At 39.3% G+C, this 18,515-nt stretch overlaps 1 non-coding gene across 1 annotated transcript; it reads right to left on the bottom strand.

Annotated features, from left to right (window-relative positions):
* Positions 1-11,324: 11,324 nt before the first annotated feature.
* Positions 11,325-11,428, bottom strand: LOC148577564 (small nucleolar RNA R71). Its single transcript, XR_015903220.1, has one exon. It is a non-coding gene; the product is annotated as a small nucleolar RNA R71 (small nucleolar RNA).
* Positions 11,429-18,515: the final 7,087 nt, after the last annotated feature.

Genomic DNA, 18,515 nt, shown 5'->3' with positions numbered 1-18,515 from the left:
CCATCTCAGACAGTGAATGGGTCAGTCCAGTACAAGTGGTGCCCAAGAAGTCTGGAGTCACAACAGTAAAGAATGAGTGATGCCAAGGCATCTTAGGCTAGTTTCACTAGCATTTTTTTTGATAGTTTTAGTTGCTTTATGCATTTTCTTGAGCTTAAAGTAACCAAGAATGGTTAAAAGAAGAACAAAGCAATGAACCATCCAAACAGTATGATTTTGATGCAAATTCCATGAGTTTTTAGTTATATTACTTGAATGCTATGAATGGAAGATTTCTCATGAAATTTTGCAAGACTTTGATGCAATTGTTTGGATGATTTCAGGGAAGAAGAGGCTAGGCAAGGAAGCAACAAAGTCAATAAAGGAAGCTTGAATATCACATGTGGAGTTTAAGTTCCAGTTTAAGCCTAAACTGGAGCTTAAACGCCAGAATCATGAAGGCTAAGAAATGCTGAAACTGAAGTTTAACCTCCAGTTTAACCTTAAACTGGAGGTTAAACGCCAGAATGAAAGTCTCACCAAAGAAGCATTTCCACGTTTAACCTCCAGTTTAACCTTAAACTGGAGGTTAAACGCCAGAATGAGAATGCCAATCAGGAAGCATTTCCACGTTTAACCTCCAGTTTAACCTTAAACTGGAGGTTAAACGCCAGAAATGGGAAGTGCACCAGGGAGCCATTTCCACGTTTAAGCTCCAGTTTAACCTTAAACTGGAGCTTAAACGTGTTCGACCAAGTTTTCTCCTCCAGGGTTGCTTTCTCCATTTCCACGTTTAAGCTCCAGTTTAACCTTAAACTGGAGCTTAAACGTGTTCGACACCTCCAGGGCTACCTTTCTCAGCTTCCACGTTTAAGCTCCAGTTTAACCTTAAACTGGAGCTTAAACGTGTTCGACCTCCAGGATGCCTTCTTCCATTTCCACGTTTAAGCTCCAGTTTAACCTTAAACTGGAGCTTAAACGTGTTCGACCTCCAGGGCTGCCTTTTCTATCTCCACGTTTAAGCTTCAGTTTAACCTTAAACTGAAGCTTAAACGTGTTCGACTAAGTTACCCTCCAGGGCTGCCTTCTTCCATTTCCACGTTTAAGCTTCAGTTTAACCTTAAACTGAAGCTTAAACGTGCTTCCACAAAAGGCATCACTGGAAGTGTCTGGCATTTAAGCTACAGTTTAAGCTTAAACTGCAACTTAAACGCCACTCTTGGAAAAGGTTTCAGGGCCAACAATATTGCGGTTTAAGTTAGTATTTGAGCACAAACATTAACTTAAACTTACTCTGGTATGAAACCCAATTGAATATCATGGTTTATGGGATTGGGCCTGAAGGATTGATGAGTCTGAAATTTCAATTTATTGAGTCATGTGTCATTATTTGATTATCACTAAGTTGGCTCAATGAATGTTACAGAATTTGGATCAACAGCCTCATCAAGATTATGGATCATAAACCCAAGGCAAAAGGAAAGCAGGGAGAGGCCTCAAAGCCCAAGAAACACAACAGAAGCTCAATATAGAAAGTGTATAAATAGGATAGAATTTAAGTTAGGAAGGACTTTTACTTTTTCATTTAGCTAGTTTTCATATCTTTGTAATTGAATTCAGAGCTATGACTCACTAAACCCCCTTTCATTGGGTTAGGGAGCTCTATTGTAATTCAATGAATCAATAATAGTTTATCTTCTTCTTCAATCTTTTCTCTTGAATTTTGTTAGAAAGCTTCTCGATCTAATTCCATTGGGTAGTTGTCTTGGGAAAGAAACTACCCATAATTGGAATCCTTCGGAACCTTGGGAAAGGAATGGAGGATTCATGCTAGAGAAGCTTTCTCACAGTGAATTGGATTGGGGTTTGGATGGATATTGTGACATGTAATCCTACCAAATTGTGGTTCATGAAACTGTGTGGTATAATCAGTGATCGAGCATCATCTCTTCTTATGAACATTTAAACCAAGGGATTGGGAATTTGTTTGTATTTAGAGAGAATTGGTGAGCCAAGGGATTGGGATCCAATCATATAAGATTGCCAAGCAAAATTCAATGAACGCATTGGTTGAGGAAGAGATAAACATGTTTTGATTCGGAGATCTCAATATCTCCTATAACCCAATGAATTCCCCATTTCTGATTTCCACTTTCTCTTTACATTCTGCAACTAAATTCATGCAATCACCCCCATTCCCTTTTAATTTCAGCAATTTAGCTTATGCTCTTTAATTCATGCAATTTAAGATTCCGCCATTTCAATTTCTTGTCATTTACTTTTCCCGCCAATTTTACATTCCGCAATTCTCATCTAAATCTTGATTCCGCTCAACTAGAACACACTTCTAATCTGAATTGCTCACTCAACCAATCCTTGTGGGATTCGACCTCACTCTATTGTGAGTTTTTACTTGACGATAACCGGTGCACTTGCCGGAAGGAATTTTGCCGATCGTGCAATTTCCTAAATCGTAGCATAACAAGTTTATGCGCATCAATGAGCATGGAGAGCTCCTGACAACTAGAGCGCAGAATTCATGGAGAGTTTGCATTGATTACAGGCATCTCAACCAAGCTACTCGCAAGGATCATTACCCCTTGCCATTTATTGATCAGATGCTTGATCGCCTGTCAGGTAAATCACATTACTTCTTTTTAGATGGTTATACAGGCTATTTTCAAATACATATAGCTTCTGAAGATCAGGAGAAGACTACTTTCACATGTCCCTTTGAAACGTATGCATACAAAAGGATGCCTTTTGGCTTATGTAATGCACCGACTACTTTCTAAAGATGCATGATGAGTATCTTCTCAGATCTTATTGAGAACTGTATGGAAGTTTTCATGGATGATTTCAGCATATATGGTGATTCATTTAGCCTTTGCTTGGATAGTTTAGCTAGAGTATTAGACAGGTGTGTTAGTTCAAACCTTATTTTAAATTTTGAAAAATGTCACTTTATGGTAAAACAAGGTATTGTACTAGGACATGTTGTTTCTAATACTGATATTTCTGTAGATCCAGCAAAGGTAGATGTCATTTCTAGTTTGCCTTACCCCTCCTCCATGAGGGAAGTCCGTTCGTTCCTTGGCCATGCAGGTTTCTACAGGAGATTTATCAAGGACTTCAGTAAGGTAGCATTACCTTTATCCAGAATGCTGTAGAAAGATGTTGAGTTCGAACTGAGAAAGGACTTCATGAATGCATTTGATCAGCTGAAGGTTGCCTTAACTCAAGCCCCGATTGTGAGAGGACCAGACTAGAACCAGCCATTTGAGATTATGTGTGATGCTTTCAATCATGCAGTAGGAGCGGCGTTGATTCAGCGCAAAGGTAAGGATCCTTTCGTAATTGCGTATGCTTTTAAGACCCTAGACACTGCTCAGTCTAATTACACTACTACTGAAAAAGAGCTTCTGGCTATTATTTTTGCTCTGGATAAATTCTGAGCCTATTTACTTGGTAATAAGGTGGTAGTGTACTCAGACCATGCAGCTCTAAAATATTTATTAGCTAAAAAGGAGTCCAAACCAAGGTTAATATGTTGGATACTGTTGCTACAAGAATTTGATTTAGAAATCAAGGATAGAAGTGGTAACCGGAATTTAGTGGCAGACCACTTGAGTCGCCTTGAGCACATTAAGACTGACTCCACTCCTATCAATGATGCTTTTCCATTTGATAGCTTGCACGCAGTATCTGAAGTAGTTCCTTGGTATGCACCTGTAGCTAATTATCTAGCTAGCCATACTTTCCCTCCTAACTTTACTAAGCATCAAAGAGACAAGCTGAAAAGCGAGTCTAAATATTATATATGGGATGACCCATATTTATGGAGGTGTGGTGCTAACCAGGTAATTAGACAATGTGTGCCCCAATCAGAATTCCAGTCTATTTTAGAGGCCTGCCACTCTTCTGAGAGTGGAGGACACTTTGCCCCTCAAAGAACAGCTAGAAAAATTTTAGACTGTGGATTCCGGTGGCCCACTATTTTTAAGGATACTGCTACCTTTTGTAAATCTTGTCCCCATGCCAAAAGTTTGGTAATATATCCAAGAAGGATGAGATGCCCCAACAAATTATGCTTTTTCTGTGAAATTTTTGATGTTTGGGGCATTGACTTCATAGGTCCATTTCCAACCTCTAGTGGTTACCTTTATATACTGTTAGCTGTAGATTATGTTTCTAAATGGGTTGAAGTAATTTCTACCCGCACTGATGATGCTAACACTGTTGTCTCCTTTGTTAGAAATCATATTATCTGTCGCTTTGGATCACCATGAGCAATCGTGAGTGATCAAGGCACTCACTTTTGTAACAGGAGACTAGCAGGACTACTGAAGAAGCATGGGATCGTTCACAAAGTGGCAACGGCTTACCACCCCCAGACCAATGGACAAGCAGAGGTGTCTAACAAAGAAATAAAGCACATTTTGGAAAAGATAGTAAAGCCTCATAGGAAGGACTGTAGCACCAGACTTGTTGATGCGCTCTGGGCGTATCGGACAGCGTACAAGACACCCATTGGGATGAGTCCCTTCCGCTTAGTGTACGGAAAGGCTTGCCACCTTCCAGTAGAAGTGGAACACAAGGCTTTCTGGGCTGTAAGGGAATGCAACATGGGATTGGAGAAAGCTGGCGCTGAAAGGAAGCTACAACTAGCAGAACTAGAGACCCTTCGACTCGAAGCATATGAGAACTCCAGATTATACAAAGAGAAGGTGAAGGCTGTGCATGACAAGCATATCAAGAGAAGAGAGTTCAGACCTGGAGATCTGGTTCTCCTTTACAACTCCAGGCTGAGAGTCATGCCAAGAAAGCTGAGATCCAGATGGGACGGTCCCTATAGAGTGGAGAAAGCAAAGCCATATGGAGTCTTCCACCTGCGTCATCCGTCAAGTTCCAATTGCATCATGGTCAATGGACAACGCTTAAAGCTTTATCATGGTGAGAAGGTGAAGGAACACAAAGAGCTAGAGGTATTCCTATTGGAAGATCCACCAGCAGAAGCAGATTGAGCTTGTGAACCGTCCAACTTAAGGACGTTAGAGCAAAGTGCTAGGTGGGAGACAACCCACCATGGTATGATCGTTCTTTTTTTCTCTTAGTTTTATTTAGTGACTCTTTTCATGATTTTTGCATATAATCTGCATTTGTATCTGCATTCTGCACAAAAAAATGGCAGAAAGTTACGTGGGAGCAATGCAGAAAGTGTGCCAATCGCACAAGCAATACCACGCGCACGCGTCCCTCACGTGTACGCGTCATTTGAAAATTTGGCACCTCACACGTACGCGTCAATAACGCGCACGCATGACCTAGGAAAATCGATGTAAAGAGGTGTCAGGCCGAGAGTTGTGCTGGCCTGATGCGGGAACTGTGCCCATGGCACAAAGTCACTCACGCGTGCGCGTCATTTTAAAAATCTGAACACTCACGCGTACGCGTGGTGCACGAAATTGTGATCACACTTTTCACAACTCCGCACAACTAACCAGCAAGTGCACTGGGTCGTCCAAGTAATACCTTACGTGAGTAAGGGTCGATCCCACGGAGATTGTCAGCTTGAAGCAAGCTATGGTTATCTTGTAAATCTTAGTCAGGAGATTAATGATAAAAATGATTTTGTTTATGAAAAGTAAATAACATGAAATAAATGGTACTTGTCGTTCAGTAGTGAGGAACAGGTTGAGGTTCCGGAGATGCTCTGTTGTCTGAATCTCTGTTTTTCTACTGTCTTCTTCTCCAAACACGCATGGCTTCCTTCAATGGCAAGCCGTATGATCCTCTCGGATGAAAAATACCAGGTACGATATCTGCACGGCTAATCAACTGTCGGATTTCTCGTCTCGGATGAAAAATACTAGGTACAGCTACAGCGCGGCTAATCATTTGTCGGTTCTCACTAGCTCGGAATAGGATCTCTCTATCCTTTTGCATACTGTCACTGCGCCCAACATTCGCGAGTTTGAAGCTCGTCACAGTCATCCCTTCCCAAATCCTACTCGGAATACCATAGACAAGGTTTAGACTTTCCGGATCCTAGGAATGCTGCCAATTGGTTCTAGCTTATACCATAGAGGTTCTAATCTCAAGGACTTTGTCCGTGGATCAGAGACCCAAGAGATACACACTCAAGCTGTCACCCAATGACTACGTTGAGCTCAGATAGAACGGGAGTGGTTGTTAGGCACGCGTTCATAGATTTGAGAATAATGATGAGTGTCATGGATCATCATGTTCTCTATATTGAAGTACGAGTGAGTATCTTAGAATACAATCAAGCATGATTGAATAGAAAACAGTAGTAATTGCATTAATCCATTGAAACACAGCAGAGCTCCTCACCCCATCTATGGGGTTTAGAGACTCATGCCGTAGAAAATACAATAAGAGATGTAAAATGTCATGAGTTACAAAATGAATCTCTAAAAGTAGTTTTTATACTAAACTAGTAACTTAGGTTTACAGAAAATGAGTAACTAAGTGCAGATAGTGCAGAAATCCACTTTCGGGGTCCACTTGGTGTGTGCTTGGGCTGAGCATTGAAGCTTTCATGTGTATAGCCATTCTTGGAGTTAAACGCCAGCTTGGGTGCCAGTTTGGGCGTTTAACTCCAGTTTTGGTGCCAGTTCTAGCGTTTTACTCCAGAAAAGGGTCTCTGGCTAGCGTTTAACGCCAGTTTGGGCCATCAAATCTTGGGCAAAGTATGGACTATTATATATTTCTAGAAAGCCCAAGATGTCCACTTTCCAACGCAATTAAAAGCGCCCCAATTGGGCTTCTGTAGCTCTAGAAAATCCATTTCGAGTGCAGAAGGGTCAGAATCCAACAGCATCTGCAATCCTTTCTCAGCCTCTAAATCAGATTTTTGCTTAGGTCCCTCAATTTCAGCCAGAAAATACCTGAAATTATAGAAAAACACACAAACTCATAGTAAAGTCCAGAAATGTGATTTTTGCATAAAAACTAATAAAAATATAATAAAAAGTAACTAAAACATACTAAAAACTACCTAAAAATAATGCCAAAAAGGGTATAAATTATCCGCTCATCACAACACCAAACTTAAATGGTTGCTTATCCCCAAGAAACTAAAAACAAATTAGGATAAAAATAAGAGAATATACAATAAATTCCAAAATATCAATGAAGCTTAGTTCCAATTAGATGAGCGGGACTAGTAGCCTTTTTGCTTCTGAACAGTTTTGGCATCTCACTTTATCCTTTGAAGTTCAGAATGATTAGCATCCATAGGAACTCAGAATTCAAATAGTATTATTGATTCTCCTAGTTTAGTATGTTGATTCTTGAACACAGCTACTTTATGAGTCTTGGCTGTGACCCTAAGCATTTTGTTTTCCAGTATTACCACCGGATACATAAATGCCACAGACACATGACTGGGTGAACCTCTTCAGATTGTGACTCAGCTTTGCTAGAGTCCCCAGTTAGAGGTGCCCAGAGCTCTTAAGCATACTCTTTTGCTTTGGACCACGACTTTAACCACTCAGTCTCAAGCTTTTCAATTGGACCTTCATGCCACAAGCACATGGTTAGGGACAGCTTGATTTAGCCGCTTAGGCCAGGATTTTATTCCTTTGGGCCCTCCTATCCATTAATGCTCAAAGCCTTGGATCCTCTTTACCCTTGCCTTTTGGTTTAAAGGGCTACTAGCTTTTTCTGCTTGCTTTTTCTTTTTCTTTCTCTCTCTCTCTTTTTTTTCGCAAGCTTTGTGTTTTTCATTGCTTTTTCTTGCTTCAAGAATCAATTTTATGATTTTTTAAATTATCAATAACATTTCTCTTTTTTCATTATTCTTTCAAGAGCCAACAATTTTAACATTCATAAACTTCACTATAAAAAATATACACTGTTCAAGGATTAATTCAGAAAACAAAAAGTATTGCCACCACATCAAAATAATTAAACTAATTTCAAGATAAATTTCGAAATTATGCACTTCTTGTTCTTTTGCAAATAAAAACATTTTTTTAAGAAAGGTGAGAGATTCATGGAATAATTCATAGCTTTAAGACATAGACTCTAAGCACTAAAATAGTGTAATAAAGATAAGAACAAGACAGAAACTAAACATAAAAGCAAACAAATAATAAGAAAGGAAATTAAAGACATAAAAATAAATGACTCTAATACTAATACTCATGCAACTCTTAAAATAGGTCTCTAATAATAAAAGTTATCACAGAGTTAGGACTCAACAACCTTTATTTTGAGAGATACTTGCTCCTTCAATCTGTGGGACGTCTAGCTCTTCAAGGGGCAACTTCTGGCGCTTTAGTTCCTGTATCTCACGCCCTTATTTCTCTTGTTCTTTGAGCAGTGATGCCAAGGCATCTTAGGCTAGTTTCACTAGCATTTTTCTGTTAGTTTTAGTTGTTTTATGCATTTTCTTGAGCTTAAAGTAACCAAGAATGGTTAAATGAATAACAAAGCAATGAACCATCCAAACAGTATGATTTTGATGCAAATTCCATGAGTTTTTAGTTATATTACTTGAATGCTATGAATGGAAGATTTCTCATGAAATTTTGCAAGACTTTGATGCAGTTGTTTGGATGATTTCAGGGAAGAAGAGGCTAGGCAAGGAAGCAACAAAATCAATAAAGGAAGCTTGAATATCACATGTGGAGTTTAAGTTCCAGTTTAAGCTTAAACTGGAACTCAAACTACCAAGCCATATAATGCTGGGAACTATCAGTGGCGTTTAAGCTCCAGTTTAAGCTTAAACTAGAGCTTAAACGCCAAAATCATGAAAGCTGAGGAAAAGCTGAAAGTGGCGTTTAACCTCTAGTTTAACCTTAAACTGGAAGTTAAACGCCAGAAATGAGAAATGCACCAGGGAGCCATTTCCACGTTTAAGCTCCAGTTTAAGCTTAAACTGGAGCTTAAACGTGTTCGACCATTCTCCTCCAGGGTTGCTTTCTTCATTTCCACGTTTAAGCTTCAGTTTAACCTTAAACTGAAGCTTAAACGTGTTCGACAATCCACACTCCAGACTTGCCTTCTTCCATTTCCACGTTTAAGCTTCAGTTTAACCTTAAACTGAAGCTTAAACGTGTTCGACAACTCCACACTCCAGACTTGCCTTCTTCCATTTCCACGTTTAAGCTTCAGTTTAACCTTAAACTGAAGCTTAAACGTGCTTGAATTATACCACCTCCAGGAGTGTCCAACGTTTAAGTTGCAGTTTAAGCTTAAACTGCAACTTAAATGCCACTAATTGAAAAGGTTTCTGGGCCAAAGATATTGCAGTTTAAGTTAGCATTTGAGCACAAACATTAACTTAAACGTACTCTGGTATGAAACCCAATTGAATATCATGGTTTATGGGATTGGGCCTGAAGAATTGATGAGTCTGGAATTTCAAATTGTTGAGTCATGTGTCATTACTTGATTATCACTAAGTTGGCTCAGTGAATGTTACAGAATTGGATCAGCAGCCTCATCAGGATTATGGATCATAAACCCAAAGCAAAAGGAAACAGGGAAAGGCCTCAAAGCCCAAGAAACACAACAGAAGCTCAATTTAGAAAGTGTATAAATAGGATAGAATTTAAGTTGGTTGGTACTCGGGGGGGGAATTTTGGGGGATCACTTTTTCTAGTTTTCATACTTTTTGTAATTGAATTCAGAGCTATGACTCACTAAACCCCTTTCATTGGGTTAGGGAGCTCTATTGTAATTCAATGAATCAATAATAGTTTTTATCTTCTTCAATATTTTCTCTTGAATTTTGTTAGAAAGCTTCTCGATCTAATTCCATTGGTTAGTTGTCTTGGGAAAGAAACTATCCATAATTGGAATCCTTCGGAACCTTGGGAAAGGAATGGAGGATTCATGCTAGAGAAGCTTTCTCACAGCGAATTGGATTGGGGTTTGGATGGATATTGTGACATGTAATCCTACCAAATTGTGGTTCATGAAACTGTGTGGTATAATCAGTGATCGAGCATCATCTCTTCTTATGAACATTTAAACCAAGGGATTGGGAATTTGTTTGTTTTTAGAGAGAATTGGTGAGCCAAGGGATTGGGATCCAATCATATAAGATTGCCAAGCAAAATTCAATGAATGCATTGGTTGAGGAAGGGAAAAAAAAATGTTTGATTCGGAGATCTCAATATCTCCTGAAACCCAATGAATTCCCCATTTCTGATCTATCACTTCTCTTTACATTCTGCAATTAAATTCATGCAATCACCCCGATCCCTTTTTAATTTCAGCAATTTAGCTTCTCGCTCTTTAATTCATGCAATTTTACATTCCGCAATTCTCATCTAAATCTTGATTCTGCTCAACTAGAACACACTTCTAATCCGAATTGCTCACTCAACCAATCCTTGTGGGATTCGACCTCACTCTATTGTGAGTTTTTACTTGACGATAACCGGTGCACTTGCCGGAAGGAATTTTTGCCGATCGTGCAATTTCTTAAAATCGTAGCATCAAGTTTATGGCGCCGTTGCCGGGGATTGGTTTTCGATTGACAATTCTCAAATTGGAAGTTAACTAGATTGAGCATTTTTCTTGCTTTGTTAATTCAGTTCAAGTTACTTGTTGAATTTTAATTTCTGCACTCTGTTACATGCTTTCTTTCTTTATGCCTTTAAATTCAAGCAACTAACTCACTGACTCACTAACTATTTGAATTAATTCCTCAACTGCTCTAACCATACTCTTCCATTAACCAAGAGTATTTCACTTGTTTGTTGCCTGTGCTGTGTTTTTGTATGACAGGTAGGAGAGGAGAGACATCAACTCCTCATTATACCGAACCAGAGAGGACCCTTCATAAACTTAGAAGGGAAGCAAGAGGGAAGAGAGTACTGGGAGAAGAAGAATCTGAAGGAGAATCTGAGGACAATTTTGAGGAAGCTCTAGATCTCAACATGGATAGAGAAGTTCACAACCATGAGAGAGCTGATGGAAACAATGCCATTCCCGAGAGGAGGGTTCTTGGTTCATACATAAACCCAACCTCTGGGAATTGTGGTAGCAGCATTCAGAAACCACCCATTCAGGCCAACAATTTTGAACTCAAACCACAGCTAATATCACTTGTGGAGGATCATTGTTCATTTGGTGGGAGTGCTAATGAAGATCCAAACCAACATCTCACAAAATTCCTGAGAATTTGTGACACTGTGAAGTCCAATGGAGTCCAGGAAGATACCTATAAACTGCTCTTGTTCCCATTTTCACTTAGGGACAAGGCAGCTAAGTGGCTGGAATCATTCCCAAGGGGGAGCCTAACAACTTGGGATGAGGTGGAAAGTAAGTTTCTGGCACGTTTCTACCCCCCACAAAAGGTCAATAGGCTTCGATCTGAGGTTCAGACTTTTAGACAACAAGATGGTGAAACTCTCTACGAGGCATGGGAGAGGTTCAAGGATTTGACAAGGAAATGCCCACCAGACATGTTCCATGACTAGGTGCAATTGCATATTTTCTATGATGGACTTTCTTATGAATCAAGGAAGGCTGTAGACCATTCATCAGGAGGTTCATTGAACAGGAAAAAGACTGTGGAAGAAGCCATTGAAGTGATTGAGACAGTGGCTGAGAATGAGTACTACTATGCTTCAGAGAGACACAACACTAAGGGAGTCATGGAGCTGAACCATGTTGATACAATTTTAGCCCAAAACAAGGTGTTTGCCAAGCAACTAGCAGAGCTCACCAGGAAATTAGAAACAAAGCAAGTGGCTGCAATACACACACAAGATCAAGAGGAAGTAAGCACTGAAGGAGGTGATTGGGAAGAGGCCAATTATGTAGGAAATCAACAAAGGCAACCATATGATCCACATTCCAACACTTACAACCCAGGCTGGAAAAACCACCCAAACTTTGGGTGGGGAAACCAGCAAAACCAACATAACAAGTCCACGTACCAAAACTCCAACCAAAGATCATACCAAGCCACACAAAACACTTACTCCCAACCATCATATCATGGCCAAAATAATCAACCTATCCAACCTAATCCGAACCAACAATTTCAAGATCAATTAAACAGGATAGAAAGAATGCTGGCAAACATGGGTCAGGACATAAGTGAGTTGAAAAGCTTTAGGGATGATGTGAGATCTACCTTAAGGAACCATGGTGAAAAACTCAAGAGGATGGAGTCTCAAGTAGGAGAGCTATCTCAACAGGCCCCCAAGTCAACTGCAGTGTTCCCTAGTGACACAGAAAAGAATCCTAAAGGGGAACAAAAGGGAGTGAGATGGGAAGAATGCAAGGCCATCACCATATTGAAGGAAGTCTCAGAAGAAGAAGGAATCAGACCCTCAGAACAGGAGCCAGAAATCTTGAAGGAAGGTGTGGAAGAAGCTAAGCAGGAAAGTGAAACTGAGCAAGCCAAGGAACTGCAAAAAGGCATGCTGGAAACATACCAACCAAAAGCACCATTTCCTCAGAGGTTAGGAGGAGGTGAAAAAGGGAAAACCTATTCAAGGTTTTTAGAGACATTTAAGTCTCTCCATATCAATATTCCCTTTCTTGAGATTCTCCAGCAGATGCCTACACATATCAAGTATTTAAAGGAATTGCTGAGCAAGAAAAGAGTTTTGAAGGGAGGACAAACTGTAATAATGAACAAAGAATGCAGTGCCCTTATCAAGAAGGACATAGTCTCTAAGAAAACAGACCCAGGAAGTTTTCATATCCCCTGCATCATAGGGGAAACAAAAATTGACAGAGGATTCTGTGATCTAGGAGCTAGCATAAATGTGATGCCTCTGACTCTTATGAAGAGGCTACAACTGAATGAGGTGAGATCCACTGATGTAATCATACAACTGGCTGACAAAACTCAGAAGCAAGCTGAAGGGGTAGTTGAGAATGTGCTGGTGAAAGTGGGAAATTATTTCTTCCCCACAGACTTTGTCATTTTGGACATGGAGGAAAGCTACCTACACCCTATCATTCTGGGAAGGCCATTTCTAGCCACTGCTAGAGCGCTCATAGATGTAGAACAAGGAGAGCTAATTTTGAGAATACATGATGAACAGCTCATTTTCAATGTTTTCAAACCTGCATCTGAGCCTGAACCAGAACCTGAAAAGCCTAAGGATGATAGTAGCCATCTGTGTTTGGAGGAAAGCAATCCAGCAGCTGAAACTCTGAAACAGTCCTTGGAAGGCAAACAAGAATTGCAAGAGTTAAAGCCACAAGAATCAATAGAAACAGATCAGAAGGATCCTCCTGGCATAAGGGTCAATGAAGAAATCCTCAAGAGAAAGGGAAGAATTGTAAAGAAATTGCCAAGAGGGTGGAGAAACAAGAAAATTCCCACTGAAGGTTTCTCTCCGGGAGATAAAGTGATATCAAGTCATTATCTGCCAATCCCACCTGGCCTCAAAACCATTCCTTCCCAGCTCCCTCAAGTGTTCACAATCAGGAAAGTTCTTTCTATGGAACATTTGGAAATCATGAAGGAATCAAATGGGGACGTTTTCATAGTGAGAGGAGAGGACATCAAGCACTACAATCCACCCTAACAAGGGGCAACCATCAAGCTAGTGACGTTAAAGAAGCGCTTCATGGGAGGCAACCCATGTTTTAGTATCCTTACTCTTTATTGTTTTGCTTTGCATCTAATAAAGCATGGTTTCTTATGCATGAACTTGAATCCTCAGGACAACTGTTGAAAGAGTGCACTAAACATTGCATGTAAAATACAATTGGTCTCTAAGTTTGGTGTGCCTGAAGGCACACCAAATTTTATTCAAATTGTATTCAATCTTTCATTCAAAGTGCACAACCAAACATTAAGTTTGGTGTTCCTCTTTAAACACAGTTAATGAAAAGCAAGAAGTTCCTCTGGATTTAGAAATTCATGACAAGTATACCATTTGCATGTTTTAATACTTTGATTTCAATTACTTTAGGTAGTAAAATTGTTTAGGATCAAAGAGCCAAAGTGACTATGATTTATTAGAATTATGCACATTCATTAAGGACAACCAACATGGATTTCATGTCATCAGGAGACATTACCAAACACTAAGTTTGGTGTCCAGTAATAAGTGTGCATAAATACAAGAGTCACGGCTATAAGCTCAGGAAGTCAATCATTGATTTACAATTCAAAAAGAAGGAAAAACATGTACAAGTACTATTCATTATTCACATGGACCGAAAAAAATGATATCAAAGTTGTTTGTTTGTGCAGGTACAAAAGGAAGGATAAGAATGGATGAAAAAGACAAAAGGGGAGGAAAGAAGGAGAAATGAAAAAGGCAGTGATCCTTGAAGAAAGAGTTGAAGAAACAATGAAAAAAGCTGGATTCTGGACAAAGCTCATAAGAAAAGACAAAGGAAGTACAAGTGGTCAAAGAGAGACAAGAAGCAAGAAGAAACAGGACCCCAAGAGTCAAGAAGAACCAAGCAACAAATGAGAGGTGGTCTTGTTCCTTAATAATCAAATAATAGTTTGTGAAGTGTCTTTATGAGCTTTCTTTCATTTTAAGTCATTTAAGTTTTATGTGAAATTTCTAGTATGTTTGTCTGTTTACTGCTTTGAATAAAGTGAATGCCTAGATGTTTGGATATAACTTCACCTTCTTAAACAAATGCTTGCCATGCTTGTTCTGTTTTCCAAAAATAAAAGAAAAGTTTGAACAAAAGTAGCTTGGCTCAATTAGTGACAAATTAAGTAGAATTAAGTGGTGGTATGCATGCTTGATTGTTTAGTCAGATCACTGGAAATTGAGTGTAGAATTATCATTTTTGTGTAGAAGTTTGAATACTGTCTATGGATCTTGATGAATAAATGTCTTTGGCCATGAAAAAGAAAGAAAAAGAAGAAGAAAAAGCCACTGAAAAAGGGCAACCAAAAAAAAAAAAAATTTTGAGAAAATAAGCTAGGCACCAATGGTTTGAACTTCTGAGACAAATGCCTGTGGTGTTTATGTATTAAGGATATGCTTGGATGAATAGGTTCTGAGGAGTGTTTCAACACTTGGTAACTTGGGTTAACTAACCCGGGATTATCAACCAAAAGTCCATTATCAAGAGCAACCTAAATACAAAATATTTAGTCACACAAAGAGGTGCTGGGCACCAATGTCTCAAGAAGAAATGTGAACTAAAATGCCTGTAGTGGATATGTGTAGTGCACTGATAAGAAAAAGAAAATGCCAAAGGCTTGTGCAACACATGACACTAAGCAAACAAGGAGCAAAGGAGCTCTAAGAAAAAGAAAAGAAAAACAAAGAAGAGAAAAGTGCCAAGGACATAAGAATAACAAGAGGCCATAGCAGTGTTTGATGGATGCAATGAAAAAGTGATAATCTTACCTGATAAGAATGAAAAAGTGATGCTGCAACTTTCTGCATAAAACCCTTTTGATGAACTTCAAATGCTTGCTAATATAGCCAATGTAATTGCTTTCTGTTTCATACTTTCCTCTCAAATAACTCAGGACTTGCTTAGGGACAAGCAAGCATTAAGTTTGGTGTTGTGATGCCAAGGCATCTTAGGCTAGTTTCACTAGTATTTTTCTGTTAGTTTTAGTTGTTTTATGCATTTTCTTGAGCTTAAAGTAACCAAGAATGGTTAAATGAATAACAAAGCAATGAACCATCCAAACAGTATGATTTTGATGCAAATTCCATGAGTTTTTAGTTATATTACTTGAATGCTATGAATGGAAGATTTCTCATGAAATTTTGCAAGACTTTGATGCAGTTGTTTGGATGATTTCAGGGAAGAAGAGGCTAGGCAAGGAAGCAACAAAATCAATAAAGGAAGCTTGAATATCACATGTGGAGTTTAAGTTCCAGTTTAAGCTTAAACTGGAACTCAAACTACCAAGCCATATAATGCTGGGAACTATCAGTGGCGTTTAAGCTCCAGTTTAAGCTTAAACTAGAGCTTAAACGCCAAAATCATGAAAGCTGAGGAAAAGCTGAAAGTGGCGTTTAACCTCTAGTTTAACCTTAAACTGGAAGTTAAACGCCAGAAATGAGAAATGCACCAGGGAGCCATTTCCACGTTTAAGCTCCAGTTTAAGCTTAAACTGGAGCTTAAACGTGTTCGACCATTCTCCTCCAGGGTTGCTTTCTTCATTTCCACGTTTAAGCTTCAGTTTAACCTTAAACTGAAGCTTAAACGTGTTCGACAATCCACACTCCAGACTTGCCTTCTTCCATTTCCACGTTTAAGCTTCAGTTTAACCTTAAACTGAAGCTTAAACGTGTTCGACAACTCCACACTCCAGACTTGCCTTCTTCCATTTCCACGTTTAAGCTTCAGTTTAACCTTAAACTGAAGCTTAAACGTGCTTGAATTATACCACCTCCAGGAGTGTCCAACGTTTAAGTTGCAGTTTAAGCTTAAACTGCAACTTAAACGCCACTAATTGAAAAGGTTTCTGGGCCAAAGATATTGCAGTTTAAGTTAGCATTTGAGCACAAACATTAACTTAAACGTACTCTGGTATGAAACCCAATTGAATATCATGGTTTATGGGATTGGGCCTGAAGAATTGATGAGTCTGGAATTTCAAATTGTTGAGTCATGTGTCATTACTTGATTATCACTAAGTTGGCTCAGTGAATGTTACAGAATTGGATCAGCAGCCTCATCAGGATTATGGATCATAAACCCAAAGCAAAAGGAAACAGGGAAAGGCCTCAAAGCCCAAGAAACACAACAGAAGCTCAATTTAGAAAGTGTATAAATAGGATAGAATTTAAGTTGGTTGGTACTCGGGGGGGAATTTTGGGGGATCACTTTTTCTAGTTTTCATACTTTTTGTAATTGAATTCAGAGCTATGACTCACTAAACCCCTTTCATTGGGTTAGGGAGCTCTATTGTAATTCAATGAATCAATAATAGTTTTTATCTTCTTCTTCAATCTTTTCTCTTGAATTTTGTTAGAAAGCTTCTCGATCTAATTCCATTGGTTAGTTGTCTTGGGAAAGAAACTATCCATAATTGGAATCCTTCGGAACCTTGGGAAAGGAATGGAGGATTCATGCTAGAGAAGCTTTCTCACAGCGAATTGGATTGGGGTTTGGATGGATATTGTGACATGTAATCCTACCAAATTGTGGTTCATGAAACTGTGTGGTATAATCAGTGATCGAGCATCATCTCTTCTTATGAACATTTAAACCAAGGGATTGGGAATTTGTTTGTTTTTAGAGAGAATTGGTGAGCCAAGGGATTGGGATCCAATCATATAAGATTGCCAAGCAAAATTCAATGAATGCATTGGTTGAGGAAGGGAAAAAAAAATGTTTGATTCGGAGATCTCAATATCTCCTGAAACCCAATGAATTCCCCATTTCTGATCTATCACTTCTCTTTACATTCTGCAATTAAATTCATGCAATCACCCCGATCCCTTTTTAATTTCAGCAATTTAGCTTCTCGCTCTTTAATTCATGCAATTTTACATTCCGCAATTCTCATCTAAATCTTGATTCCGCTCAACTAGAACACACTTCTAATCCGAATTGCTCACTCAACCAATCCTTGTGGGATTCGACCTCACTCTATTGTGAGTTTTTACTTGACGATAACCGGTGCACTTGCCGGAAGGAATTTTTGCCGATCGTGCAATTTCTTAAAATTGTAGCATCAAGCAGTTTGCAGATCATGCTATTTTGATTCTACTGCTCTTCTTTGAGTTGATCCATAGCCTCTTGCAGCTTGGTAACAGATGCTTCTAAGCGGGCCCAATCCTCAAATTGAGGAATTTCTGGGAGGAGCTCATGCGCCCTTCTTTTGATGGGGTTGTCTTAAACTTGAGGTCCATCCATCACCTTTTTGGTGATTGGGCGTTCAACTGGGATATATTCATCCACGCCTATTTGTACCCCCGCATCTTTACATAACAGACTGATCAAGCTTGGGTAAGCCAATTTAGCATCAGTGGATTCCTTGTTTGCAAATATGTAAATTTCACCAGGAATCAGCTGATGAATCTCTACTTCTTTCCCCAGCATAATACAGTGAATCATTACTGCTCCCTTGACAGTGACTTCAGAACGGTTGCTGGTTGGGAGTATAGAACGCCCAATGAAATCCAGCCAACCTCTAGCAACTAGTTTGAGATCTCCTCTCTTTAGCTAGTTTGGGACACCTTTTGTATTGGTAATCCACTCAGTTCCAGGGAGGCATATGTCCTCTAGAACTTGATCTAGCCTTTTATCTTTGGCCATTCTCCTATTAAAGGATTCTGGATTATCTTGTAGTTGAGGAAGCTTGAGAACTTCTCTCACCTTGTCAAAGTGGAAGTAAATAATCTTCCCTCTAACCATGGTCCGAAAGGAGTGGAAAGGAGTTCCCTCTAATCTTTGCTTATCCGTCATCCACAGATTTGCATAGAATTCCTAGATCATGTTTCTTCCAACATGTATCTCAAGATTGGCCAGGACTTCCCAGCCCCTGTTTCGAATCTGTTTTTAGATCTCCGGGTATTCATCTTCTTTCAGATTGAACCTAACTTCTGGGATCATTAATCTTCTGCACACAATTTTGAAGTAAT

The sequence above is a fragment of the Arachis ipaensis genome, chromosome B1 (assembly GCF_059453495.1).
Source record: "Arachis ipaensis isolate K30076 ecotype BB chromosome B1, ASM5945349v1, whole genome shotgun sequence".
NCBI classification, from domain to species: domain Eukaryota; kingdom Viridiplantae; phylum Streptophyta; class Magnoliopsida; order Fabales; family Fabaceae; genus Arachis; species Arachis ipaensis.
This window is presented reverse-complemented; position numbering and strand designations above follow the sequence as displayed.